Source organism: Ursus arctos, unplaced genomic scaffold (genome assembly GCF_023065955.2).
Source record: "Ursus arctos isolate Adak ecotype North America unplaced genomic scaffold, UrsArc2.0 scaffold_8, whole genome shotgun sequence".
Lineage (NCBI taxonomy): Eukaryota > Metazoa > Chordata > Mammalia > Carnivora > Ursidae > Ursus > Ursus arctos.
Genome location: NW_026623100.1, coordinates 55,665,965 through 55,693,025, shown reverse-complemented (window position 1 = coordinate 55,693,025; position 27,061 = coordinate 55,665,965). Strand labels below are relative to the sequence as shown.

Sequence of the window (27,061 nt, the reverse complement as noted above, 5' to 3'; positions counted from 1 at the left end):
AAAGGGATGGGGGCGGGGGTCTCTGCCATGCATCGCTCTGTTGTTTCTGCAGTGGTCCTCATTCAGACTGCCAGAGATGATCACCCAGGTGAACCCTAGAAGGTCCCCTCTGGAGCAGGAGGACTGGCGAGGGACAGGGTGACCACTGCATTTTCAGAGACTCTCTTGTGTTTGGCTAGCTTCTGGTTGGATTGCCACACTCTGCAGCGTCCACCCGTGATCACATTCATGTCCGGCCAGAATGACAGCTTTGGCTCTGGGTTTGGATTCCTTAACCATGCCCCCATGACGTGAGCTGAGAATGGCATGGAACAGGGAGCAGGTCTTGGTATTTGCTCAGATGGCACAAAGACCTTTGTCCTGGAGTCAGATCTCCAGCCAAACCTTGAACTCTGCTGCCCCGGCTTCATAACTGAGTCCTAACAATTGTTCCATGTGATCAGAGGTAAGAAATAGCCTAGTGCCATCCTTGAGGCTTAGCAAGGACACCAGCACGCAGTTCCAGAAAGGCTGTGGGTTAGAAGAGAATATGTCCAAGAGCTGTTGCGTGGAGTTACGGCTCAGCAGGCCCTGTCATGGGACTCCTGTCATTTTCCTCTCGGAGAGAATGCGTCTCTTTATATGTGAGTAAGGGAGGCAGGCAGTGAGGTTTTCTCTGTGGAGACCAAAAAGGTTTTACAGATTTTACCCTTCTCAGTCTCAAAAACACTTTTTTTAAAATGTAAGATATTTTCTGAAGTGAAACCTGCAGGATGTATGATGCTGTAATTATGAATCCTGTGGTCCTGCTAAGCTAAGGCCCATGGCATCACAGAAGTGTAATTCATTCTTTCCCTCGACCAGTATAAAACTAAAACAGCCTGCTAAGCTGTGCATAAGTTTCTCTCACTAAAACACACATCTGATCACAGATACAATGGTTCCAAGGCGGTGGTCAGAGCCCAATTAAGACCTTTTAGAGACCACAAATACAGAACCAATTAAGGAACACACCCAAAATAAAAATGACATCAAATGCATTTTTTTTAAGTGTGAGGGAAGGAGAACACAGATCTGATCTTCCCCATGATCAATATTTCATTAGCAAATGATCTCCACCTCTCCCAGCCTCCCACCCCCTACTTCACCCCTCCAACCTCCTCCCTCCACCAAATTTGCAACACAGCCTAGGGGAGTGGGGGCAGGGGAGGGGGTGCATTTGAGTGATGTTATTGCCTAGAAAGTGAGAGCTCTTTCCCAGTTCCCACGGGATAGAGGGAGACTCAAACACCATAAAGTGGTCTGAAGCAGGCCAGGCAGTCTTCCGAAGGCAGTTCACTGGGGGAGGGATGAGAATTCTCTGGGGAAGCGGGGCAAGAAGCTGTAATCTCTAGAAGGGAGAGGTGGCAGAGCCCAGCTCTGGAAGGCTCACCAAAGGGAGCTGAAGCTGTTGGAGCCCATGAGAGAATATCATAGTGAAATCAGAGGGTGGACATGGAGTCAAGCAGAAAATTATCTTGACTCATCTGGGAAACTAAGGACAAAAGCAATAACTCAGTTTCTACCGAGAACTACTTGTGTTCTTGGGGAAAGGAGATTATTCACAGAGAAACACTGGCCTTCCAAGTCTGCTTCAGAAGACATTAGACTCAAAGTCGGGGCTGGGGAAATAAGAGCAGGAAACCAGGAAGATTTGGAGATGTATTTTTGGTTAACACAAGCGGAGCCTTCTAATTGCCAGATCCCATAGTCTTAGAGGCACTGCAGCCTGACATTCGTCTCTGCTTAGCTGTGTACCGAGAGGATGGATGTGTAGACGCTGTTGTGCGAGGGGCATCCCAGGAGCCCAAAAGGGGAGAGGCTATGAATCCCAGGGCACCCCCTTTAGAGAAGATGTTTCTCCTCCACCTTGGATGATTCTGGAAAACAGTGACCTACCACATAGGGGACAATGAACTGTTCAGAGGTCTTCCACTGGCGACCCCCCTGACACCAGTTTTCATGGTAACTTTTGTGTCTATTTTGTTGTGGTGGTTGTTAATTTCTCTCTAATAAGTTTCTTTAGCTCTTAAAAAAATACTGGTTCTCAAAGCAGGGGTCCCTGTCCTAGCTGCATCAGCATCACCTGGGAACTTGTTAGAAATGCAAATGCGCTACCTGACCCCAGACCTAAGGCAGCAGAAACTTTGGGGTTGTTTTACAAGGCACTCTGCTGACGGCGGTGCCCATGGGTGAGCACCATCCCTGTAGCAGAATGGCAGACCCGCTGAGCCACGAAAGTATTAAATATGTCGCCCTGTGCTATTTATCAGTCAGTGTTTGGCTTTTATATTTAAAAGTTCTTTGCAGAGACGTACAGGGTTTCTGTGACACGGAGCTCATTGTTTCCAGGGTTATGATGCACAGTATTGAGTTAACTCTTTTAACCTTGGGGGTAAGGAGGAGGTGCAACAGGACCGAAATGTAGTTGGGTCCTCCTTCCTTCCTAGGCTGGGGGAAGAGCAACGAAGTGAACAAAGAGCTGCAGTGGCCAACCATAAGAGACTCTTAACTCTAGGAAACAAACTGAGGGCTGCTGGAGGGGAGGTGGGTGGGGGGATGGGGTAACTGGGTGATGGGCATGAAGGAGGACACTTGATGTGATGAGCACTGGGTGTTATATGCAACTGATGAATCACTAAATTCTCCCCCTAAAACTAATAATACACTATATGTTAACTACATTGAATTTAAATTTTAAAAATTTAAATAAAAAATAAAATTAAAAAGGAGAGAGAGATGCAGGGGGACCAGGCTCCAGCTGCATTTGGCTCCCTCCCTCCAAACAGAGCCGCTTGAATCGGCAAGGCAACTGAGACGTGTCCTTAAGACCTGCACCAGCTCGTCCTTCCCTTTGGAAATGAGAGCTTGGAGGGCCGCACGTGACAGGTGAGTAACCACTAAGACTGCTCACATGCTTCCCATTTCCTTTTCATTTTCAAGGTCAATTATTCTAGCATTTCTCAACACTGATTCCCTGCCCCACCCCAAGGGAAAATGGAATTTATAGCCCTGGAGACTCTGCTACCGTCAGTCACCATTTGGTCCCAGCCCATCCCTCCCCCCAGCCACACATTCCACGTGACTCTCTCCTCTGGGTTCCAGACCTGCCAAAGCATTCCAAGACAGAGGCGATGCCTTCCTGCCTGGCTCACGTTGTCAAAGAAGAGAAGGGAGGCCAGAGACAGGTATCTGTCAGGGGGGCCAAGATCTCTGTGCTCCCTGCAGCCTCGGGCAGGCGGGGATGAGAAGGGAACCGGAGCTTTTGCAGAAGCCGGGAGACAGCTAACTGAGGAGAAGAAGGCTCTGTTATGTAAGTGACGCGCCTGGCTTAGAGCACGGCTATCCACCTGTTGCTAATTAGTGCGTTCGCGGTCAGGAAAACCCCGCCTGCTGGTACAAGCGCCCCAGCTATCAGAGGGCAGAAAGAGGCAATCTAGAAGGGTTTCGTTCGGTTTAACAAAAACATTGACTGAACCACCTACCCTATTAGGTGCAGGGGATCCTGAAATAAATAAACCAGGGTCCCTTCTCACAAGTAGCTTGCGGTCAGGAAGAGGGACACGGGCGGGTAAACAGACCTTTACGATCCGTATGATTTACGGTCTATGTGCTACATAAATGAAACTATCATCGGTGTACAGAAAGCCTGCAGAAGTGCTTTGAAAGTTGAGTCAAGCAGACCCAGTGGTTTCTTCCAGAAACTCGTTCCAGGCAGAGAGAACAGTATGTGCAAAAGCTGCAGAGAGGGGCTGGGGTCCTCTAATCCTGAAACAGCAACATTAAGCTAAGGTTCAAATGCCAAGCACAGAGTCAGGAAGGCTGGCTGCCTCTTTGCAGGGCCAAAATCTGAGCGGGAGAAGCAGAGGAAGAGCGAGGAGAAGAACGGGTCTGAAGGGACAGAGAAGGGTAGGGGGAAGGGAGGCCAGGGAGATTGCGCGGACAGCCGGCTAGCATTGCGGCCTTTGTGGGCCAGTGGGGACGCTGCTTAGGAGAGCCAGCCGAGCCCAGATGGCAGGGTCGCTGCCGGGACACAGACACAGCTGCGTGCAGAGCTCCCCACCAGTAGGAGGGGGCTGCTCTGCTTGATGAAAGAGTGGGATCTGGAGCCCAGGAACATTTTTTAAGCCCCTGGACGAGGCCTGGTGTGTCTGGGAGGGCATGACCAGGAATGAAAGGGAGAATCCTGGAGTGCAGAACAGAAATCTGGCCATGTGTACCCAAGAGGAAGACAGCTGCTTACTGGATGGACATCTTTACCTTGAATCACCCCCCCACCATGGACACTCAAACCTAATATATTCAAAACCGATATGTGATCACCACCCCTCCTCCCTAACTCACACCCAGAAACCCCATGAGGCCTCTTTCCCACCTCCTCTCTCTAAGCAAATTATTTACTAAATCACTCTGGAATCTGTTCACCTCCCATATTAGTTTCTGTTTGCTGCTGTCACAAATCCCTACAAACTTAGCAGCTTAAAGCAACACAAAGTTACTATCCTCCAGTTCCTGGAGGTCACAAGCCTGAACTAAGTCTCACCAGGCTCACGTCAAGGTGCCGGCAGAGCTGCGTTCCTTCTGGAGGCTTTAGGGGAGAGCCATCCACTTGATGTGCTCCAGCTTCTAGAAGCTGCCGCATTCCTCTGTTGTGAAAGCCAGCCGCACAGCATCTTCAGATCTCCCTCTGACTTTGACCTTCTGCCTTCTTCCATCTTTTAAGGATTCTTGTGATTACCTAGGGCCGACCCAGATCATCCAGATTCACCTCCGCATCTCAAGATCCTTCATTTAATCACATCTGCAAAGTCCCTTTTGCCTGTAAGGTAACACAGTCACCGATTCCAGGATTAGGAAGTAAACTCTTTTTTCTGCCATTTGGGCCATTATTCTGCCCATCACACGGCTCTCCCCAACACCTCTGTCAGCAGCATCTCTCATCTGGAGCCCCCAGGACGTTGTCGATGCATGGCCAGGGGAGAAGAAAAGAGGGAGAGGAGAAAGAGAAGTGGGGGGAAGGAAAGGGTGCCTCCTCCCACGACCCCCTTGTGGGAAAGGACTTCTTCATTCCCAGGCTCTCAGCTGGCCTTCCTGACTCCAGGGTTTCCCCCTCCACACCATTCTTGGCCACATGATTTCCTTTTGTCCTTGCTCTTTGCCACCAAGATTTTCCTGGCTCTCTTCTCTGTCTGGAAGCGTCTCTCTGTACCATCCCAACAGTCACCCTCACCGCACCTCAACCCCCACACAGAGCACCTGGCCAGGTGGTGGCCCTTCAGCCCCCATGGCTCTGTCACCTCCCCAGAAGCCTTCTCACCCCTCCAGGTTTAGGTTAGATGGGGCCCGGGGGCACGTGGAGCCTCCCTTTCACCTACCCCAGCCCTTACTTCCTCTGCTTATACCGCCTGTCCCCTCCCTCGTCTGTCTTCTCTGAGCTTTGCATGCCTTGGGGACATGGTCAGAATCTTGTTCTGTGTTTTCCCCCAAGTACATTGAAAGGCTCAATAAATATTTCTGAATCAGATTTTTTTAATAAAATAAAATAACACTCTCTTTGATTGAAAAGTCTGGGGGTACCAGACCCAACCTGGTCAGCTCACGGATGGCCCTAGCCCAGATCCTGCTCTTTCTTAGTGCTTATGGCAGCTCCCTTGACTTGCAGGATACATTCCCAGGCCCCCAGGGGAGGCCTAAAACTGCAGATAACACTGAAACCTATATATGCTATGCTTTTTCCTCTACATACATACCTATGATAAAATTTAATTTCTAAATTAGGCATCATAAGTGATGAACAATAATTAACAATAAAATAGAACAATCATAACACTACACTAGGGTAAAAGTCACGCAAATGTGGTCTCTCTCGAAATATCTTACTATACTGTCCTCGCTCTTCTCTTCCTATGATGATGCGAGATGATAAGGTGCGCACACGATGAGACGAAACGAGGTGAGTGATGTAGGCGTTATGTCATAGTGTTAGGCAACTATTGATCTGTTGATACGGCAGAAAGAGGACCATCTGCTTTCAGACTGAGGTTGACCTCTGGTAACTGAAACGGCAGATAGAGGGGGACCCCTGTGTTACCTACGGTTGACTCGATTGGAAGGTGCGGTGGTGAAGTCAGTAGAGGGACACTTTCCTATGGACACGGAGGCGCCAGGAAACAGTTCAGTGCTTGTCAGTCAGTCCCAGATCAGGAAGGCAGCTAGGGACAAGGCCCTGGCAAGAGGCCTGGGAGGTTTTCCAAAGCCAGGATCCAGAAAAGAGGTTTCCCCTCTTGGGTCACCTACGCAAGGCTGGACCCTGCTGTCTGTAATTTCATCACTGGCCAGAGCTGGATTCCTGCGACATAGTAAGAATTCCAGGACAATACACATGGGGTGGTAGCTGGACTATCAGCTTATGCGAGACCAAGGCAGGGCCAGCGTGGCAGCTCCCCAGCAGGGGTGCCCATGTGGGGGCCCCACAGCCCTCCCACACCTACCTCACCTCTGCCCCCACCTCTTCCCCACACCTCTCCCCTCCCATTTGCACTCCTCGAATGCCAGGCCCACTCAAGGGGGGCAGACATGTAAGAGAATACCAGCAAACCTCTAGCAACTTCAACAGTTGATGAGAAAAAATCATTAATAACGACCCTTTTCTGTCTGCTTTTAATAGATGAAAAACTTACAAAATCATAGCCTCCTTCAAGAGTTACTGTGGCCAAGACAAATTATGTCAAAAGTACTTGTCAACTGGTTATAGACTAGAGGATAAACAAGTGTCTCTTTCTCTTGCTCTCTTTCTGTTTTTTTAACTTTCTTAAAATAAGTATTATTAGAACTTTTCACACCCCAGACGCAGCTGTTCACTTCCGTTCCATATGGAAGTTTTTGCTTTGGTTTATTTATTTTCGCAGCTCTATGATATTCCATAGCATGTCTATCCCACGATGTGTTCATCCATTTTTCTCTTGGTGGACATTCAGGTTGTCCTGGGTTCTTTTCCTCTCTCAAATAATTCTGCAATATATTCTTCTACAAATCTCCTTATGCACACACAGGAGAGTCTCTTACGAGGAATCGATGAGTGAGTCCTTGCTCATTTTTTACTAAAGGAGTACTGTAATTACTAAGCTACAATCCGAAATGGCCCCATGTATTTGCCCTCCCACCAACAGCAGGTGTTCCTGTGGCTCCATATCTCCCCCAATTCTTTGCAAACGTTTTAGGGTTTCATCATTCTTACATGTATAAAGTGGTATCTGGTTTGCTGTGATTTACATTTCCCTGACTACAAGTAAGATCATGTATCTTTTCTTGTATTTATTGGCCTTTTAGAGTTCTTCTTTGAACTGCCTGTTCATATCTTTCGCCTGATTTTCTATTGAGTGTTTTTTTTTTTTATCTTAGCAATCTATACTTTGGTTTTCATACACATTCTGGATACCAGTCCTTTGTCATTTATAGGCTATGTCTGTTCAAGTCCTCCAAGAAACAGACACCAAGAGGGAATTAGAAGTGCAAGACAATTATTGAGGCTAATGCTTCTGAAGGATAATGGGATGGGGGTGGGAATGGTTGGGAAAAGCCTTCAGATGCCAATGCACATCTTGCTATCTGGAAAGAGGAAGAGAGAAGAAAGGAGGATTGGGTAGGAAGAGCCTCCACTGAAGGGCAGCTCTGAGAAGGTTTCTGCCAGCTACTGAGTCCTGGAAGTTTGCCTTTCAAAAGAATCCAACATTAGGCAAGAATGGCTCAGCTCTGGTTCTCCAGCCATGCTCAATCTTTAGTGGGGATCAGGCCAGGGAGAGCATGGCCTCAACTTGAACCCTGGGGTGGCTCTCAAGGGCACAGCAGCTACAGGCTGTCCTCCAGTCACACACGTGACAGGTGTTTCTCTCTAGAAGGGAGACTGAGCAGCACACTCCTATGGCTGCTGCACTGCCAAGATCTTCTCCTACTTTGTACTTGTCTACTTTTTATTTTTCCCTTACGGCATCTTTTGATGAAAAGAGGCTTTATATTCTTAATGCAGTCAAATTTACCACTACTTTTCTTTATGGTTTGTTCTTTTTGTGTTTTCAGATAGTATGGCCTACGCTGTGATCTTGAAAGATTTCTGTATTTGCTTCTAGAAGTACTAAAGTTCTGCTTTTCAAGTTTTTGGCCTAGAATTTATTTATTTATTTTTTAAAAGATTTTATTTATTTATTTGACAGAGATAGAGACAGCCAGCGAGAGAGGGAACACAAGCAGGGGGAGTGGGAGAGGAAGAAGCAGACTCATAGCGGAGGAGCCTGATGTGGGGCTCGATCCCGTAACGCCGGGATCACGCCCTGAGCCGAAGGCAGACGCTTAACCGCTGTGCCACCCAGGCGCCCCTGGCCTAGAATTTAATGGGTTCTTTTTGGGTTTGTGTTTCTGTATGCATTACCAAATTCCCAGTGCCATTACGTGAATTGTTCATTCTTTCTCCATGAATCCGCATGTCACTCCTGTCACATATCAAGTCTTCACATGTAGAGGGACCTGTCTGGGGAATGCCTATTCTGTTCCAACGGTTCTATTTGTCTCTTTCGGGCCAACACCACACTGCCTTAATTTAGTAAGTCTTAGAATCTTATAGGGCAAGTCACTCATCTTGTTTTCTTCAAAATTTTATAACTCTTTTGGCCCTTTGCTTTTTCACAACAAGGTTAGAAACATCTGTCTAGTTACACACCAAAAAAATCCTACCTGGATTTGGTTTGGTGTCACGTAGAGTTTATAAATTAATTTAGGAAAAACTGAAATGACGGTGAACCTTCGTATCATGAACACCTTATTCACCTATTGAAGAATACCTACATCAGTGAAGCTTTATCATTTTCTTCATAAAGATCATGCATACATTTTATTAGATTTATTTCTGGTCCCTTATAGCTTTTGTTTCTTTTTTAGATGTTAGCTTTAAAAACTTGTGTTTTCTTTCTTTTTTTTTAACTTTTTAAAAATTTAAATCCAATTATCCAATGTATAGCACATCATTAGTTTCAGATGTAGAGTTCAATAATTCGTTAGTTACGTATAACACCCAGTGCTCATCACATTACATGCCCTCCTTAATGCGAATCCCCCAATTATCCCATCCCCCCACCCACCTCCCCTCTAGGTAGCCCTTGGTTTGTTTCCTATAGTTAAGAGTCTCTCATGGTTTGTTTCCCTCTCTGATTTCTTCCCATTCGGTTTTCCCTCCCTTCCTCTTGATCTTCTGTACTGTTTCTTTTATGCCACATATGAGTGAAACCATATGATAATGTCTTTCTCTGATGGACTTACTTCTCTCAGCATAATACCCTGCAATTCCATCCATGTCAATGTAAATGGTAAGTATTCATCCTTTCTGATGGCTGAGTAATATTCCATTGTGTATATATATATATATATATATATATATATATATATGTGTATATATATATATACCACATCTTCTTTATCTAAAAGCTTGTTTTGTAACAGTGATTGATCATAAAAATGCAAAATGGTTTTTATATAATGCTCTTCTATTTAGCAAACTTGATGCATCTCTTACAAGTTGTATGAGTCTCCTTTTTATACATCTCTAGAAAATCTGGATCCTCTTGTACCCAAGGAAAATCTATCAGCAGGCTCTTACCCTTGGTGACCTAAGCAGTCCACGCAGCAGGGAGAGGCCTTCTGCTGACTCCCCTGGCTAAACAGCAACGCCCCCTTCTGGAGACCTGCCAGCAAGACAGAACTCTCCGGTGACATAGCTGTTGGGCTTGTTAGATCAAACGAGGATCTGGACAGAGTGGCCTAGCTTGAGGTCGGCTTTACTGTTACAAAACAGAATAATCCCCAGGCAAAAGGCTCAGAGCCAGCCGGGTTAGACAAGGGGCTGCCTGGATGACCTGATTAAAAGATGTCGTTTCTTGATTGGCCACATCCACTCTGTCCTTCCACTCTCCCTACTGGAAAAGGCCTTGGGGACATCAGAAAGCAGGCCAGAAGGAGGTGGCAGCACTGCATAGAGAAAGGGAGATAGAATGAAGCCTGCCCCTCGCCCAGCCCACCCCCGAGGAGCTCTCAAGCTGTTTCCAAACTAGGTCCCACCTCCAGTGTCCATCTGGCCTGGCTGCTGGAGGGGAGTTGGGCATCTTTGAGAGACTATGTGAGGCCAGGAAGATGTGTTTTGTGGACCATTGGCTTTGGGGTCATCTGAAGTCGATACTGGAGAGAGACAGAGACAGAGAGGATGAAAAGGCAAAGCCCATTTAGTGGACATGGGGCCTCTCATCAGCCCTCAGCTGTCTCTACAAAACAGTCCTGAGGTTAGATGACTTTTCCAGAAATCCCATTATCTCTTCTCTCATTTCTCCATGGCCCACTTGGGCATATAGGGTCTTGGTGACTTCATGTGAAGGCCTAGGTTTTATTCCCACATACATCAAAGCTGTGAGCCAGTGGGGCACAGGGAAAAATGAATATGCTTTGAGTCAGACAGATCTGAGTTAGAATCCCCATGTGGTCTCAAACATGGTACAGTCAACTCTTCTGAGCTTTGATTTCTCCTTCTGCGTAAAGAAGAAGAAAATATTTTCTTTGTGGGGTTGGTGAGATGATTAAATTAAATCACATACATCACACCAGAGCGGATGCCTGATAAAGGTGTTTGAGTCCTTGGATGGTTTGTGAGGAAATCGCTAGATCATTTCTCTAGTTTAATGGAGTGTTGGGTACTTGCCAATCTCACCTCTCTTCCAGCGAACCAAGAAACATGAATTCCCCTGAAATAGCAGCCACTATGTCCGACGTTGAGAGCTCGGGATGGAGTTCACGTACATATGTTAACCCATTTTATCCTTGGGACAACTCTGTGAAGTGCACAGAGCAGATACTATGGCTGTGCTGCAGATGAAGAAATCGAGGTCCAGAGAAGCAATGTGAATTCCCGAAGTCGGAGGCAGGATACAGAAGACCAGAGATAAGCTGTATGCTGCGTGGAAACCTTCGCTGACCTTGGCCCCACTGGGTCATTTCCTTTCTCCTTTCCTGGCAACCTAGTTCCAGACCTCAGGTAACCCCATGGCTTTTAGCTAAGCTCCAGGGCAGTCCTGACTTCTCCTTTTCGGATGACAAATTAAGTATTTCAATTGCCAGGAGCAACAGTTCACCGACTCACATGACCCTCCCAGTCTCTGGTGTTTTCCTGCCAACAAGAATTGACTGAAAAGCTCTTGTTTTTCTTATTCTTGCTTTTCAGGGGAACTGCTATTCTGTATAAAGTCCCTGAGCTGGAATGTGCAATCAGATAAAGGTAGAGAGGAAAGAAAGGTTAATGGGAAGAAAAGAGGGGCAAGAGCGGCTCTTTATAGGAATCAGCAAATCGTTATTTAAGCCAAAAATGGTTGTTCTTATATACTGACTCTATTATAATTTCTGTGTGTTTGTATGACTTCCTCCATTCATCTGTAAGGTTCTGAAGGGAGAAAGTGTGTGCGTGTGTGTGTGTGTGTATGTGTGTGTTTGTGTGTCCATCTGTGTCTGTATTTAATCTACTATGGCACCTGGCCTGATATCTAACACATAAACAACTACCCCATAGAAGGGAGGAACTGGTGGCCCATCTTTCCAGAAACGTCTTCTCCTCTGGCTTTCAGTTATGCCTGACAGTTACATCATGACTGTCTCCACCTTTTAGGGGACTCTTCCCTTTGACTAGGTTAACTGGGTCCTCCCCACTGTCCACAGAGCCGAGTAGAATACCACAGGAGAGGAACTGTGATGAATTAGGTCAAGGAACAGCTGATACCTGGGACACTGTCAGTCCTGTGAGAGACCCAAGCAGGGATATGCTCCTGAGACATGCAGCATGGATGGCTCTGGCTTTGTAGGAAGAAGAGAACTCGCTCCACAAGGAGGAGCCCTGAGAAGGCAAACACGGCTCATGCCATCATCTGTCAGGATTAGCTTGACTTGGGTCTGGTTCCATGCTGCAGCCTGGGCCACAAGGCAGAGCAACACTACATGGCTCCCGTGTGCCTCCAGCTGACGACCGCAGTCTCGTTCCTTTGGTCCCCATCAACATTGGGCTGGACAACTACAGATCTCTGCAGAACATGCAACGCTCTAGAGCAAGGGCTGCCCATGGCCTCGATCCATCAGACAAGTCAAGAGGCTACTGATGTGTTTCTTATTTGTCTGTTCCATTCATTGTTTTGATCATTCGTTTATTCACTCATTTGCTCCTCGATTCTCTCATTTGGTCACCCATTCAGTAACATACTTATCCCTGCTTTGTTACAAAATGGATTTAAGGTGAAACCTATTTATCCCAAAGAGGACATTTTTAAGTTGATTCGGTTGCATCAGTATTTCAGTAATTTGAACATTTGCAATAATAATTTGCAATTGCTATCAATTGCATTCAATAATTTAATTCAACAAATAATTATTAAATGCCAACCTTAATAAAGGTGAGACAACATCCAGGAAAAGACAAAGATGGGCCCCACCCAATTGTACCTTCTAGTCTGGGTGCAAACGATGGGATGTGGACAAGTAAACAGATACAATTGCACACCAGTTGTCTTTTTAGTGATCATGGCTCAGTATTCTATCTTACTATCAGTCAGTCCCTAAATACTGCAAAAATTTGTTTTCATAGCTGTTTATATTCTGTGTACTCTAATGACATCAGACTAATTGTCATACCGTTCCTCAACAACCAAAAATTGCTCCCCAGATTAAGGCTGATGCAGCAGCAGCGGCCCCCTGTCCCCCACTCCCAGCCTTTGTGGTCGGAAAGCCTGCCACTCCCACCCAGACAATCGCCTTGGGAATTTGCTCTCTCCTTTTTTTTTTTTTTTAAGATTTTATTTATTCATTTGGGAGAGAGAATTTGCAGGGGGAGGGGCAGAGAGAGAGGGCGAAGCCCACTCCCCACTGAGCAGGGAGCCCAATGTGGGGCTCAATCCCAGGACCTGGAGATCTTATCTAACTGACTGAGCCGCCCAGGCGCCCCTGCTCTCTCCTTTCAAACAGAAGAACTTACAAACACATCAATGAGAATCAATGTTAAAGCAATCAGTAGACAATTTTTTAAATGTGACTTGCAAACTCCAAGTAAAAGGCAACATTTGCAGAGGTTCCATTCTGGGTCTAGTTTCCCTTAGCTCAGTGAGAATCCTTCGTTTCACTTCCCTCCACCCCGAGCACAAGCCAGGGTTTCTGCCTTCACTGAGGAGCTGCTGGTGAACCAACGACTTCTCAGGGTTTACTCAGAAAGAGACCCTTGTTCTCTTGACCTTCCGAGTTTCAGGAAAGAGCTGGTGCCAAGCTAGGTCCTGTCCAGGGGACTATGGGAAATGTATTTGATCTCAGAGCCAGAGCTTCCTGCTGGGGAACCACGCATTCTGCTGCCTGCCCTGCCTTCCTCCTCAGGCTGGCTGGGACACTTAGAGCCCTGTGAAGCGGATGACCCACGTCAAGAGAGCAAGGAGTCCTACTCGCTCACCTGTCTTCTGCCTGGTTCTCTTTGTCCCGTGTTCACCTGCACCCTGAAGGTTTCGCTGTGGTCAAGGCAAGTCAGATCACTCTGCAGAGGTCCGCGGCCATGTTTTGTTTGCTTTTTGTTTTCGCTTGGCTTTGTTCGGTGTTCAGTTACCTTGATGCTTTTTCTTCCCACTTGCTCCAAGCATCCCAGGAACTTTAAATGGAGTATTTGGTGTCGCAAACCTGCATTACAATCTGAAGAAGAGGAGAAAGAGATGTCTGTATCAACCGACATAAGAATGAAGCCAATCTCAGGTGCTGGGGTTGGGAGTCAAAGCCTGCGATCGTCCAGCTACAAGTGACATTTGAGACTACCCAGGCCAATCCCTTGCCTTTGACAGATGGAGACCACTGGCTCTGGGTCACCCCAGTTAGTGAAAAACCAAGACCCGGGAGCCGCTCTCTTTGTCTCTCTGGTCACAGAGTGAGGGTAATGGCCAGCATTTGTGCCGTGAGCTTTAAATATGTCTTAATGGGTTTGAATTTATTCTCTCATTTCATCTCCTCAAGATGTCACCTTTGTCAGATGAGGGGGAAATCGGGCCAGGGAAAGATAAACGACTTCCTTATGGTCATTCACAAAGTCAGTGTCTGTGTTGTAAGTAGTGTCTGGGTCCTGGAATCTTAGAGCCTGAGTTTCCCAACAGCTGGTTTTAATAGCAAATAGAACATTTGCTGGACCGAGCGAGAGCAGAGCTCTGGACTAAAGGAGCCCGGTGATTTATGAGGAAACCCGGGCATGTCAGATGGTACTAGCGTTATACATCTTAGCTTGAAGTAAAGAAAGCTCTCTCTGGTCTGGGCTGAGGGCCAATTTGCTCTTCGATGCAATGGAAGAATCTAGCAAGGTAGTTCTCAAAGCGTGGTCTCCAGGCAAGCGGCGTCAGTGTCCCCTAGGGGATTATTAGAAATGCAAATTCCCCAACCAACTAGATGAGAAACCCTGGGAGTGGGGCCCACAGTGTGTGTTTTAACAAGCCTTGGGAGGATTCAGATGTAGGCTCTGAGTTTGAGGGCATCCGCTCAAAGAGCCGTGTTCTCAAGTTGTGGTCCCGGGAGCCCAGCCTCAGGATCTCCAGAAGGACCTTCTGAAATAGGTGATTGGAGATGCAATAAAGAACCAGAGTTTGGGACACTGGGTGGCTCAGTCGGTTAAGTGTCTGTCTTCAGCTCCGGTCATGATCCCAGGGTTCTGGCATCAAGCCCACGTCGGGCTCTCTGCTCTGCGGGGCCCTGCTTCTCTCTGTGCCTGCTGCTAAACCTGCTTCCGCACGTGCTCTCTCTCTCTCTCTCTCTCATAAATGAATAAAATCTTTAAAAATAAAAAAAAATTTTAAAATAAACACCTCCTTTTGGCAGAAATCATTCCAGTATAATATCTAATTTATCACCTCTTACTCAAGAGAAAGGCTATATGCTTGTAGACCATCCCTATGATTACAAGTCCTGTTCATGACTTACTTTAAGACCAGATACCACACACCAATAAACAACGTTTATACAGCTCTTCTTATCCACACTGATGAATGGAGAGGGGCAGATCAGCGAGGAACCCACTCCTGGGACGATGGGGCCCAGCCGCCCTCGTGGGCAGAATGGGTGCTCGTGTCTCCCTTTTGGCTCAGTTTAAATTCGGCAGTACTTAATCCCAGGCACACTCTCTGCTCACAGCCCTCAACTGGATGGAGCAAACGCCTTCCAAGCGTTCTCTCAGCATCTCCTGCTGTTCCTGAGGCCGTTTCCCTTTCCCCTCACTACCTCACGTCACTACTCCAGGCAAAACAAGTTAGGTTGATTAGGAAAGAGAGAACGTTGACAAGAATTTTGTTTTCTCCGGGAGGCCTCCTGGAGAGGGGCGGACCAGCGCTCTGGGCTGGAGCAGGTAACAGACTACGAAGTGGTTAATGGGCTACTCTTCACTGGGGTTCTCAGACTTGAGCGAGCATCAGGATTCCCGGCGGGCTTGTTCTAACGCGCTGCTGGGCCCCCCTCAGAATTTCTAATTCCACAGCCTGCAGTGGGACCTGAGCCTGTGCCTTTCTAACAAGCTGCCCTAGGATGCTGACGCTGCTGGTTCCCAGACCAGACTTTGAAGACCACCACCACTCTACAGTTTGGAGAAAGAAATCATGACTTATGAGAAGCTATACGTTATCATAGAAAAGTCACATTGAAAGATACTCTTCCTCCATGGCGAGTTGCAATGAGGGCTGGAAGAGAGCATAAAATGATGTCACTGAATAGGCACTAGATCGTTTTGATTATGTCACCCTTTTTTAAGATTTTATTTATTTATTTGACAGAGAAAGACAGCCAGCGAGAGAGGGAACACAAGCAGGGGGAGTGGGAGAGGAAGAAGCAGGCTCCCAGCGGAGGAGCCTGATGTGGGGCTCGATCCCAGGACTCCGGGATCACGCCCTGAGCCGAAGGCAGACGCTTAACGACTGCGCCGCCTGGGCGCCCTGATTATGTCCCCCTTGATTACAGTACTGGTCCCGATCACCAGTGCACAGCATTCCGTTTCTCGCTTATGAGCATGATGCTTATCTCATGATCTTGTCTGTCATTTCTGGAGAACTTGGTATCCAGGATAATAGGAGGGCTACTTAAATACCCATTGGCCCAAAAGCATCTCCTGCTTCCTGAGAAATTTCCAACATCAGAATCACCAAGTCAGGGATGGGGTGCCCGGAACTACACAAGGAACTCAACAGGGAATCAAGAGTATCTCTGTCTTCTCCCACTGAACCTGGAAGCATTCATTAAACTAGTTTGTTAACACTTGGTGCTGAGCTAGTGAGATGCAAAGTTGTGTAGGTAGAACCATGGCTAAAACCAGCTCCAAGGAAAATGAGATGGGGGCACAGGGTGGCCCAAAGACAGGTGTGAGGGTGGCTGCCCCAGGACAAAGGAGGGAAGAGTCCCTGAAATACAGTTATGGGGAGGTATGGGGGTACCTGCTTTTGTGTACCCTTATCTTGATGATCGAAGCGGTTGCCAACACAGAAGAGAGGAGTGAAGATGAGAGAAAAACAGCTCCGGACTGCTCCAAAGGGAAGTCAGTAGGAACATTAATGACTTGGCTCCTGACCAGCTCTGTTTAAGTCACAAGAGCCTTGTCTCTCCCTCGTGTATTGTCCCAGTTCTCATCCTGTACCCAGGAAGGCAGGTTTTCTGTATAGGTCATTCCACAAGGAGGCTGGGTCACTTATTTCTGGGAGGATGTGGTACAGGTCCATGGAGGGAGGAGATAGACAGCTCAACCTCAGATAGAAATATGTACCCTGAAATTGGAGACACCTTTTGCTAATTCCCACGGAGACTGGTATCCGATAACTGAGGACAGACAGGATTGCAAACACAGGCACCTCTGTCTGCTCCCGTCCTGCAAGCAGTGTCCAGGGCACGCTAGCTCCCGGGGGCAGCCTCCTCGGGCCTAGAAGCCAGTTCTTGGTGTAAAAACCTTGGCCCAAAAGGACTATCTCCTTTGTGCAAGCTCAAAAGAGGCTTCTGGACGAGCTCAGTGCCTTAGTGGACAGCAACACCCTCGAAGAGGGGGATTAAAGTGTTGGGAATGGATGGATAGGCTTAGGGCTGAACACGCAGAAGGCTGAGGGCTACACCAATAGAGGCTTTCGAGTGTATCAGAGAAACGAATTTTGCCACATTCTGCTCAAAGCCAGGCACTTTGCCGGCTATTAGTCCTCACCAGACGATGGTACAGACATGGACAGACATGGGCTCAGAGCTAAGTCACTGGCCTGAGGTCCCCCAGCTGGTAGTGACAGAAACAAGGCTCCTCTCACTTGAGACTCATCCCACCATGTAGCCTTCAGGGGGAACAATGGGAGAGTCTGTGTTTAAGGGAAAGAAGGTGGTGCTCGGGTATTTTCTATTTCTGCAACATGAGAGCCTCAGGTTAGACATAGTTAGGAATCGTCTGACACGAAAACAGATTCTCTCAAGATGTTAAAGAAATCTCTTTGCAAGATGACTTGGCAGTATTGCCCTGCCCCGAAAGTGGGAGAGGGCATGGTGAAGGGGTCCCTTAGTAATCCAGGGGCAGCCCAGAGGAAAGGATATGGATATGGGGCCCAGAAGTCCTTTTGGAGAGTCACCAAAGAGGGAGAGCCACAAGAGCCTCCCGCGCCCGCCAAACACACACACATACACAAAATCAAACTGAAAATTGCATGGCCTTTTTTTTTTAACCTTAACACTCAAAGGAATGAGGCTCTAGTGTATGACAGGCAGTGAGGTGGCTGTTTTCGGCCATTATACATGCCTGTCCCTCTCCTCATCCCCCAACATAAGTTCCATTGCTTATTCTGCTACTTGGAGGACGGGGCAGATTCGTGCTCAGAGACCTTCTAAGCAGAAGCCATCTGAGACCGGGTGCTGGCCCCCCATGGGCCCTGCCAGGCAGCAGTCACGTGCCCATCCTGGAGGGCTGGCTGTGTCCGGGTGCAGGCTCAAGGGACCTCACACCATGGGCTCCAGCCAAGAACGGGATGATTAAGAGCCAAATCAAATCCAAACCTCGACAGTCTCCTTGTCCATGAGCTTCAGCATCTGCAAACAGTTTGCCATCAGAAATGAGCCCCACGCGGAGGAGTCCTGTGTGTAACTGGGACCTCTGAGAGGCTCCCAGTCCCTAGTGACTGAAGACAGACTCCCCCCGTTCCAGGAGCAGAGAGCGTTGCTCCCCAGTCACAGGGAACTGTGTCAGGTGCTAGCCTTGCCTACCTGGTGCCCTGGACACCCTACGGGCCTCTCCTTCACCTCTACTCACAGTACTGTCCTTGCCTGGATGTGCTCTCTTCTCTCCCTGTCATTCTGAACCCAATCATTGTTCAAGCACTAACGGAAGACGCTTCCTCCCCGAAGACTCTCAGGTCACCCCCGGCCACAGAGATCTCTCCCTCCTGTGAATTATTCACCTTGTCTGTCCACACCATTCATTTGGCTTTTAAATGGCCCCTACTCCCCTCCTGGTTAGTGGACTTGACTTTTAGACGTGTCTATTCAGATGATGGTGCTTTTCCTGGTATTTCCTGGTATTTGTGTGCACTGTAAGCACTCAAATCTCAGTGTTTGCCCATGAATTATGGACAGACTTCTTCAAAAAAATATTTTTATTGGACCTGCATTAGATCCTCTCAGGAATCCATATTCCTATCTTCTGAAGCTTATAACATGAAAAGAAGGTCTTGCTGAGTACAAGCGAATGGAACAGAGCATGTCTGTTCATATAGGAAAGAAAATAGAAAATAGAAAACATTCATAATCCCACAGTCTAGAGTCAACCAGGATTTTTTTGTTTTTGTTTTTTAAAGATATTATTTATTTACTTGACAGAGAGCACAAGCAGGGGGAGTGACAGAAGGAGAGGGAGAAGCAGGCTCCCCACTGGGCAGCGAGCCCGATGAGGGCCTCGACCACAGGGTCGGGACCCCAGGATCAGGACCCCAGGATCGTGATCTGAGCCAAAACCTGGTGCTCAACCAACTGAGCCACCCAGCTGCCCTATAATTTTGCTTTTTAACCATGTAGGAATTTTGTAGTATTAAAAAACAAAATCATATTTAGAAAAGGCAACACCCATCAATCAAGAACAAACTGAGACAAACGAACAGTGTATTAAGTTGATTTCACAATCACATGGAGAAGTATTTCAAGTGACCTTAAAACCCAGTCTTCTGACTGAAGATCCCTAGTGGGATCTAGGGCCTAGGGCCACAAACACATCTTAGACCTTATTTCTCAGTCTTCCTAGTTATTCCAATAAAAACTAAAAGGAAGACATTCTCTTACAGATTAGAGAAGACTTGAGACACCCACAACCAAATGCAGCTGAAAAGAGAGCTTTGAAATAATCAGAGAAAACTGAACTCTAGTATTAGGTGAGATTAGGAATTATTACTAATTTTATTGAGTGTGATAATAATAACGTGGTTGTGGGTTTTTTTTTAATCCGTTCTCAAAGATTGGTTTTCTCCCTTGTGTGTGTGGGTTTTGTGTGTGTGTGCGTGGTTTCAAGTTAGTTTCCCAGGAACTGAGTGGTGACTTCCAGAGCTCCAGGGAAATACTCCTAGGACTATGTGACCCTAAGTCCTACGTCAAACACTGAAGTCAATGGTGAACTTTTCAGAGGATGCAAGTGAGGAATTGGAGCCTTAAAGGGATCTTAAAACATACATTCTGGGGGCGCCTGGGTGGCTCAGTCAGTTAAGTGTCTGCCTTCAGCTCAGGTCATGGTCCCAGGGTCCTGGCATCGAACCCCGCATTGGGCTCCCTGCTCAGTGGGGAGCCTGCTTCTCCCTCTGCCTCTGCCCTTCTTCTGCTTGTACTCTCTCTCTCTTTCAAATAAATAAATAAAATATATATATTCTGTTTGATCAAGCTGATTTAGGCGTAAAAACCCTCTTGGTTGTGTAGAAATCAAACCACCCAAGGCAGAGAACACAGGCTGTAGAGCCAGGCCACAGGTTTGAATTCCAGCGCTGCTGCTTCCTCCTCTATGGCCTTGGGGCCAGTTCTTTAGCCTCCCTATTCCTCAGTGTCCCTAGCTATGTAAGGCGGGGGTGATCATCATACCTACCTCCTAAGGCTGTTGGAAGGGGTAATTAAGTTACACCCACAGAAAGTGCTCAGAACAGTGACTGGCACAGATGAAGCACAATATGTTATTAAATACATCTTTTCCTTGAGCATTTAATTTTTTGGAATAGATTTGCCAGCCATATATATCGCCCCTTTTCGTTTTCCAAGAGCAATGATTTTTCCTAGAATTATTTTTGCATCTTTAAATAGTGAACGTGTTAGTGGGGAAATATAACCAGTAGAACCTGACACCCTCCCACTAGCACCCTTCCACAATGATGCTCCCTTTCCTGGTGACCCTTTGGGTCCAAAGCGTGGACAAGCACAGACTGCTCTTCACAAGGGGCCCCCCAGGCCGGGTGCCAAACATTCGCAGGATGACTTCCTCCGGGAAGCCTTCCGCAACCCTTGGTCCAGGTTAGGTGCCTTCCTTGGCCTTTTTGCCTACAGCGGGTAACCACCACTCGAGGGCACACTCACTACACTGACGTTTTCGTCTTGCTCATCTCCCTGCAGGACGGCCCCTGCTGAGGAGAGAGCTCTGCCTTACTCTCCTTTGTAACCCCCAGCACAGTGCCTGTCACCCAGGGGGTGTTTGATAACCACCTGTTAAGCTGAACTGAGTTGCAGTATCACCCAGCAGACAGAGGACCCAGTTCCTGAGCAGAATGGAAGAGATAGAAGAAGGTGTGGGCAGGGGAAAGGGGGCCACGGGCAAGCTCCCAGTCTGCATTTCTACTTGGGGCCCGCCTTGCCTATCAAAACTAAATCCCACTTCATTGACAATATGCTTGCTTAATCATGCCTATGCTTCAGTCCTTGTTTCACTCCAGTCATTTACTGAAGACCCCCCTGAAATACAATCCTGACCCCCCCCCAAAAAAACTTCAGATTGGTAAAAGAGAGAAGCCTCATTGAAGGATGAAATCAATAGAATGAAAAAGCAACTGATGAAATGGGAGAAAATATTTGCAAATCATATGCCTGATATGGGATTAACGCCCAGAATATATAGAACTTCCACAATTCAACAACAAAGACAGCAAAAAATAAATAAATAACCCAATTTAAAAATGGACAAAGGACTTGAATGGATATTTCTACAAGATGTATAAATGGCCAACATGCATATGAAAAAAAATGCTCAACATCCCTAATCATTAAGAAGATGCAAATCAGAACCATAGTTAGATGTCAACTCACACCCGAGAGGATAGCTACTATCAAAGAAAACAGAAACAAAAACAAACCAGGAAATAACAAGTGTGGACCAGGATGTGGAGGAACAGGAACCCTTGCCCTCTGCTGATGGGGGTATAAAAGAGCGCAGCTGCTCTGGAAAACAGGGTGGAAGTTCCTCAAAATATTAAAATTAGAACTACCCTATGAACAAGACAAGGGACTGAACATTTGTGCCCACGATATGCATATGTTTAAATTCTAACCCCCGCGTGACGGCATTGGGAGCTGGGGCCTCTGGGAGGTCATGAGGGCAGAACACTTCTGAACGGGATTGGCGCTCATAAGAAAGATGCAGAGGGTCCCTCACCGTCCTGCCATGTGAGCACACAACAAAAAGACAGACATCTGTGAACCAGGAAGCGGATCCTCACCAGACAGCGAATCTGCCGGCACCTTGATCTTGGACTTCACAGCCTCCAGAACTGGGGGAAATAATTATTTGTTGTTTATAAACTGCTTACCTATGGCATTCTGTTACTGCGGCCCACATAGACTAAGACAACCCAGCAATTCCACTTCTGAGCATATACCCAAAAGAACTGAAGCAGGATCTCAAAGAGTTATTTGCCCACACACGCTCATAACAGCACTAGTCCCTACAGCCAAGAGGCAGAAGCAACCCAAGTGTCCATCGATACGAATAAATAAAATGCGTGTATACTTACAACGGAAGATTATATGGCCTAGAAAAAGAAGGAAATTCTAACACAGGCTACAACATGAATGAACATCTGAGGGCATTATACTAAGGAAAATAAGCCAGTCCCATAAAGTCAAATCCCATATGAGTCCACTTACATGAGATATCGAGAGAAGATAACCTCATAGAAATACAAAGTACGGGGGAGGAGGAGAGAGTTATTTCCTAGGTGCGGAGCTGCAGGTTTGGAGACCGGCCGCACGATGACATGAATATACTTAACACCACCGAACTGTACATGTAAATATGCTGAAGATAGCAAATTTTATGTTCTATATTTTTTATCACAATCTTTAAAGAGAGAGAGAGAAACCAGGTGCAAAAAATGACTCCAAACAGTTTATCAAATAATGTCAATTAGTCAGGGGATAAAAATGGGATTTTTGGTCCTATAAGGGCCCCCAACAAGTCCAGGCTGTCTGTCCTTCCTTTTCTAAATGGTGGGTCCTGTAATCACCTCTTTACCATATTCCATAGCTTCCTGGTCATCTTTGATTATTTCAGGTTTAAGACTCCGCCCTGTTCATCCTGAACTTTATCTGACCACCTCCCCTCCCAGGCTTCCTTGTGGGCTGGACCTGTCCATGGCTGCAGCTTAGACTTGGTTTCTCTTTATCCATGGTGCCCTCCCCTTTCTAGGCCTCCAGAGACCAGGAGGCAAGAGAGGTCATAGGCAAGTGTCTCCCTACCTTAACAGAGTGAGGTTACATGGCTCCGTCTCCCACACTCCTCAGCGTGGCCGTTCCGGGCCCTCTCTGCCCCACAGTATCTCTTGGGCACATCCCTCTCCCATCCTCTTGTCCCTGTTCCGAACTGCAAGATCAGATCAACAAGTCCGTGTGCCAAGCAAACAACCACCTGGGAGCACAATGTCTGCCTCTTTTTGCAAACACTTCTGCTTCTTTCCTGATTCTCTTAGATCCCCATCCCCTTTCTTGGCTTCAAGGAGTGGAGTGAATAACTTCTCTCCCTTTGCAATCCTCTTCTTATACAGACTGATGGGGGGGGGGGTGGAGGAGGATAGCTTAGATGGGTGGTTGGGACAGGGAGCCTGGCTTACCCAACTTGTGGGGCTTACTGGGGCTCTCTGAATTGACCCTTACCACTAACCCCGGCTCGAACTAGCAGTGTCGTAGCAGTCAGAAGAGGGAGAGCTCACTCTCAATAACAGGGAAATCAGGGGAAAAGGAAACATTGGAACTGGACCTCCCAGTATAGGTAATATTTGGTAAAGCAGAGACTAATGGCCAGATGAGAGTGAGGGAGCAGCCGGGGGCACTGGGTGGTGGGCGCAGCCGAGGCAAAGGCCCAGGGACAAAAAGTTATGGGACTTGTAAGTAGCACTGGTGATACCTGCATGAAGGGCTCGTAGAAATGAGGCTGGAGCATGCCCACCCCGCCCAAGGTTCTATTTCTGGTAGCATTCAGCTCAGTCTGCCTTGAGGAAGGATGCCGACAGCTGTGCATGGCTCCCAGGACCAGGTTTGGGTTTGCCAGGGGAAGATCCACTCAAACGCCCAAGTTCACTTGTGCTGCATCGAGCTGTTTGCAATGGCTTTCAGCCTGGAAAGCAAGCTACATTGATGGCTTACACTTTCTTTCTTTTTGTTTGTTTGTTTGTTTATGAGAGAGAGAGAGAGAAAAAGAGAGAGAGAGAGAGAGAGAGAGAGGAAACACACAAGCAGGGGAAGAGTGGAGGAAGAGGAGCGGGGCTCGATCTCACAACCCCGAGATCATGACCTGAGCAGATATCAAGAGTCTGTTGCTTAATTGACTGCACCAGCCAGGGCACCCTCGCCTGCGCTTTCTTTTGTCTCCAGACATAAAATTAGCAAAATTTCTTCTGCAGCCAATCACATTTTTTTGTGGGCTCCATGCAGAAGCACCAGCTGTTTCTCTGTGACTCGGACCACTCCCCGCAGCTCATTCTACCCTGAAGGACCCGACCCAAAATGCACTGCATCTGTCCAGCCTGCCCTGAATTCCCACCACTGCACAGCCCAACCTTAGCATAAGGGGGAAACAGGTGGACTTTAGCTCTGACCACTCGCTTGCCAGGTGACTTGGGACAAGTTAGTCTCTGAACCTGAAATTCATCAGCAAATAGGGTCACTACAGTCTGCCCTGACATAGGACCAAAGGAGGGAAGTCATGTGCATGAACGTGCACTGCAAAGTGTCGAGGGACAGACAAATGTAAGAAGTTGTGACAATGATGTGTGCTGTTATATGCCCAAGGCAGCATTTCTCCTCTCAAGGCCCAGAGAGTAGAAGTGCGTAAGGACAGCACGCACGTTCCCAGGGGAGAGATCTGTGTGCGGAGGACATGATAAATAACACTGCCAACTCAGAATAGACACCGATGTCACACACCCCTGGTGTTTGGGGTGCTCCCTCTCTCTGCTCCGCTTCCCCGCTTTTACTATTGCTATAGCACCAATCACCATGGTATCTAGGTACTCAAATAAACACAGCAAGTTTAAAACAGAGCTGTCTGCGGGAAGACACACTTCCCTTCTGAAGCCTTATCTTCCAAAGCTGAACTTGGAAGAGGAGCGACAGGTAGAACAGCCTCCCTGGATGATGGAATCTTGAGACTACATGTGGGAGAAGAGAAGCAAATACCAAGTATCTACCAAATGCCTACAGGGTATAACACCTTATTAGCCCCCTGGAGACTGAGAGTAATAAGTCCGCGTTTCTTGCCCTCAAGGACTTAGAGCCTGCAAGAGCAGACTCTCCGAATACACAACCAGGGCGGGGAAGGGGGGGGGGCATTGGATGACACAGGGCTAGTCCCTGCCTGAGATGGACGGACACACAGATGTGAGCTCATCTCCAGACCAACACCAGCTCCACTCCGAAGTGAGCTCTGTCTCATCTCCTACTGTACCACGGGCATCGCGGAGAGCAGAGAAAAGCCGTCACTATGGGGATGTGTTAAAGGGAGGGGAGAATGAGGGGACAACCTGCAGAATGAAGCAGGTGGAGCTAAATAGGGAAAGCTTATTCCAAACCCAGAGATGATTCTTTTATCTCATCATGGGAAGCCAGCCTCCTTGGAGTCAGAATTTGTTAAAGTCTCAAATAACATCCAAAGAGGAGTCAGACCCTCGGTTCTAGATCCCATTCTGTCACTACTTCACAGATTATCTAACCTGAAGTGGTTACCTACTCTCCTGTGATAAATGCGCAGTTACAGACCTTCAGAGTTGGAGGAAACTCGACCACCTTCCCCATGTTTTGCGAACCACAAGTCAGGAGCTATTAGGCAAAACATCCTTATTCAGGAAAGCAAGATGCCTTCCAGAGGGTGTGGAGTGCAGGTGGGCATACTGGAGTCTCTGGGACATGTCACTGTTTGTAGTCACCATCACAGGTGACTACTGAAAATAGCACTATGCTGGAAAGACTGTGACAAGGGTTGCAGGAACGGGCAGCTTTCCAGCCAGGCTGTTCCTTCCCAGGGCACTGCCACATGGTCAGCAGCACCTTCTTGAATATCTGTTGGGGGGGGGGTACTTTTAATACTGAGGCAAAAATCTGCTTCCTACTAACTTATTCCCTGGTCCCAATTTTGCCCTCTTATCCTCCACAGAATAAATAACTTCTCTTCCACATTCTAAATATTTTTTATTTTTTTTAATTTTTTAAAATATTTTATTTATTTGAGAGAGAGAAAGAGAGAGAGAGCAAGAGTTGGGAGCGTGGCATAAGGGGAGGGAGAGGGAGAGAATCTCAAGCAAACTCCACACCAAGCGTGGAGCCTGATGTGGGGCTTGATCCCACAACTCTGAGATCATGACCTGAGCTGAAATCAAGAATCAGACACTCAACCGACCAAGACACCCAGGTGCCCCCACATTCTAAATATTTAAAAGAGGGATTGGTCCTTGTAGGTCTTCTTTATTCTAAAACAAACATCCTTACTTCCTGCAACTGTTTCTTGGTTCCCAGGCCTGTCATCCTGTTCACTATACGCTAATGTATGATGCATCTTTTTAGAAAGATGGTTTGACCAGAGTCGTGGCACACTTTAGCCACAAGGGGAAGCTCAAGGCTCCCTTAATTCACCCTAGAAGAGGAGGAAGCTGGACCCTGGAAAAGGGTACACAGTTGAGCAAACACTGTTTTGGCTTCTTCCCCTCTCCCTGTTAGCATCTCTATCTCTCGGAAGCACATGCCTCTGGTCTTATCAAAAGGACCAGGGTTTGCCTCTTGTGTGGGAAAAGAACAGGCGCTTAGGGCCCAAGGGGAAGCCAGGCAAAGGAGATAGGGAGTGGCTGGCCTGCCGCTGTACTCCATGTCCGGAAGGGCTGTGGTCCTTTTACCCAGACCTTCTCATCAACCAAGTAAAAAGGCCAGATAAAGGGGACCAGAGAGGTTTTTCACCTGCCTTTGGCCTGGACTTAATTCTAGGGAAAAGGTGTGCTTGAAGCCCACCCAGCCGTGAGGGCTGGCCAAGACCGGGCCTCCACCTCCTTCCAACAGAGGAACAGCCAACAACCAACACAGAGTCAGTAACTTCAGCGGGATGATCCCAGCCCAGGGCCCAGGTGCGGTGCTGCTATTACAGCAAGCAAACACTGCAGTTACGTTTTGAACCAGTTTCACTCTTGGCTCTTATTGAAATCATGGGTTATGAGGAATGACTGTTTCCTAAATAAAGCTAACCCTAGATCCTGCAAGGTTCAGCATAAGAAGGAGAAGTCAAAGAGGAAGGGATGGCTAAGGAGCCCCTACTCTATCATTAACCTTTAGGTTCTCTCACTTCCGTTACCACATCCACACTGCCCTGGTACCCAGGGATCCAAGTGTGGACACCACCCCCCTTCCCTCATCTATTGATTTTCTCTTGGCTCTGCTAAGATAAGTGGCTTTGCCAGGATGGGAATTGGCTCCAACATAGCTAATTTGTCCCCAGATTCTAACCCAGCTCAATCGCTATCTGAGA

General features: G+C 47.4%; 2 long non-coding RNA genes across 6 annotated transcripts in view; one reads left to right on the top strand and one right to left on the bottom strand.

Annotated features, from left to right (window-relative positions):
- LOC113241508 (uncharacterized) overlaps positions 1-27,061 on the bottom strand; it is a 79,860-nt gene that overhangs the window by 28,265 nt on the left and 24,534 nt on the right. For 4 of the 5 annotated variants that reach the window (XR_007190793.2, XR_008958245.1, XR_008958246.1 and 1 more), the window contains 2 exons: positions 13,526-13,758; positions 4,562-4,837 (listed from right to left, as the gene is read on the bottom strand). This is a non-coding gene — a long non-coding RNA (uncharacterized LOC113241508). The remainder of the gene's footprint in view (positions 1-4,561; positions 4,838-13,525; positions 13,759-27,061) is intronic. The other variant, XR_008958248.1, reaches the window with a different exon arrangement.
- LOC130543147 (uncharacterized) lies at positions 1,507-14,906 on the top strand. Its single transcript, XR_008958249.1, has 2 exons — positions 1,507-3,331; positions 10,774-14,906. It is a non-coding gene; the product is annotated as an uncharacterized LOC130543147 (long non-coding RNA).